Raw genomic sequence first — 2566 nt, 5'->3', positions numbered from 1 at the left:
TTAAATAGTTTAGTTTTAAAATCGTTTTACCTTAATGTTTTGGTTTAATTTAAAAAAATTGTTGGTATAATGTCTTTAGAACAAAACCAACAATCGCCTTTTACAAAATACAAAAGAAAATAAAAAAATAAGTCTGAATAACTTATAAACATTAATAGAAAAAAATAATAATAACGAAATGTTCAAAAAGAAAGTCAAAAGAGTATAGTAAAACGACTTAATTTTTTTTTTAAAAACTATTAAATTATTGAACTACATCTATTTGGTAAATATTTTTAAAATTACACCCTAAATATTTTTTTCAAAAACAAAACAACATTCTGGTCAAAAACTCCGGAAATTTTCCATCAAAAGTCATTTTTATTTTGGTGATAGTGGTAGCGGGTGGAGTTGGTGGTGACGCGGCGGTGATGGCAGTATGTGATGGTGGTGGCCATTGCCTAGGGCATCAGTTTAGCAACGGGTATCACTTTTGAATTTTCTCTTACGTGGTAAATAGCTTTTTTATGCCTAAAATTTGATACAATAGCGATTTTGATCCGGTCCACGTAGGGGCAACCGGGAAGTAGCGCTACTTGAAGAAAATTAGAAGGCCGCAATTCGAAAAAAACGCACAGAAGACGAGGAGACTGTGTGTAGATCATGCATCCACACTTCTTGCTTATTGTAATCTTTTCTATTTTCTACTTTTCTGGAAAGAGGAGGACGAGGATTCTTGGCAAAGATATAGTTGCTAAACCATCGTTGCAGGTTGTCACATTAATTCTCTGTCACACATGTTTAGTTAATGTTCAAACCATATACGTAATACATAATTCTTGTGTTTAGCGATAAATATGTTTTTTTTTCTCAGTAATTATTATTCTGTTTTTGATAAAATTGTTATATGCAGTAGTTTTGTTCTTCGAATATGTTTAAAATTGCTCCCCGTTAAGGTTTTGTTGGTGTTTGTGATTATAGAATTTTCATATCTTAAGATTTCGTTTGATGTTGCTTTGTCCCTTGGTTTTATCTTTACAGTATATAACTTTTCCACTATCATTCTATTCTCTCTGATATTTCTGTGCAAATTGCATGTTATTATTATTATTAATAATTGGTATGTTATATCAATGTGTCCTGCAACTTTGACCATGAAATCTTGAGAAAACATTGAGGTTCATTTCATATATTTTTTTTACATAGTTTATTCATATTAAAGATGTTTATTAAGTTGTTATAATATCATATGTAAATGCATGTTGCTGATAAGTATGTGGGTACTACTCAATAGTGTTTGTTCTTTTAATTTTATGATTAATTAACCTAATGGAAATAAGTAAATGTAGTTTTATTTTCATTGTACTTGAAATATAATTGATAAAGTAATTATCACTATTGCCCAATACTATTTTTTTGGTCCAAGTTCTATTTTTTATCAACAAAAGGTTGATAAATTTTTAATATTCAGACTGATTATCACTATTGACTATTGTCACATACTAATTTCTGTTTTGATTTGGTTTTCAGTTTTCAGATAATTTTTTCATTAGAAGTTCAAGTTATTTCATTTAGCAACTTGAAATGGAATTGGACCTTTCTTTTGTCAACTTTCAAGTCAAGAAACATTGAGCTCTCTTCAGTTCAGTCATATGTAGCTCTGTCCATCTCGTTTCAACTCAATTAACAAGGACTAGTTTTCAATTTGGAATTTGAATTGGAAGCACTCAATCTCTTAGGTCAATTATACTTGGTATTTGCTTATTTCTAGTTAGAATTGGTTTGGTTTTTATTTATTACTCTATTAACAATAACCTATCTGCCTATTTTCTATTTTCTATCTATGTATAGTTTGTGTATGTTTACTTTGCCTCTATGTAATTTGCATGTTTGTAATTGACTAGTTGCTTAATTTTAAATGGTTTTTGCGTTTGGTTCTTTAAATTGGTTTTTCTGTTTGGAAGTCTCAAGTGTGCCGAGTCTTTTCTATGATCATTTTGTTTGTTCTTTAAATGGTTTTGAAAAGTTAAAATGGTTATCTATAACAGGGATAAAACATGGACATTTTTATATGTGGGCATTATTAAATCTATCTACCTAGGGCGTTAAAAAGCAATGGACCGACCCTAGTGGTGGTGGTCGTGGTCGTGGTGGTGGTGGCGGCGGTGGTGGTGGTGGTGGGTGATGGTGGTAGAGGTTATGTTGTCAAAAAAACAAATGTAATAAGGTAAAATACCATTTTCCTTCATAGTTGGGAATTAATTCCTTCATTTTCTTGAAGAAAAATGTTTTTCCTTATTTGATGAAAAAGTTTTTCATTTAGGATTTCAATTTCACTATACAAAGTTGAAACAAACTCCGGAATGTGGTAAATTGGATTCCTTTTCCTGCGAATTTCATTCCATTCCAGCGAACCAAACACACCCATAAGATTCTTTTTTACTCAACTATTTTATCTAAATCATTTGAAACTGATGATTTTTTAAAACATTTGTTTGCCTTTATATTTCCTCTTTCTATTTAACAACTTTTTTGTAGATAGGGGCAAATCTGGAAATATTTTTGGTATTTGGCTAGAGAAAAGTAT

The 2566-nt window shown here is 30.4% G+C and overlaps 1 long non-coding RNA gene across 2 annotated transcripts; it reads left to right on the top strand.

The window, feature by feature from the left end:
• The first annotated feature begins 276 nt into the window (after positions 1 to 276).
• On the top strand, positions 277 to 2138 carry LOC145039030 (uncharacterized). 2 transcript variants are annotated; one of them, XR_013679698.1, is made up of 3 exons: positions 277 to 463; positions 553 to 750; positions 2028 to 2138. It is a non-coding gene; the product is annotated as an uncharacterized LOC145039030 (long non-coding RNA). The 2 variants fall into 2 exon arrangements; XR_013679697.1 differs by lacking the exon at positions 2028 to 2138 and adding an exon at positions 1510 to 1702 and having other exon boundaries at positions 278 to 463.
• Positions 2139 to 2566: the final 428 nt, after the last annotated feature.

The sequence above is a fragment of the Lactuca saligna genome, chromosome 4 (genome assembly GCF_052625555.1).
Source record: "Lactuca saligna cultivar CGN05327 chromosome 4, ASM5262555v1, whole genome shotgun sequence".
NCBI lineage: Eukaryota > Viridiplantae > Streptophyta > Magnoliopsida > Asterales > Asteraceae > Lactuca > Lactuca saligna.
Note: the sequence above shows the minus strand (reverse complement) of the source record. Positions and strands in the feature narration are given on the sequence as shown.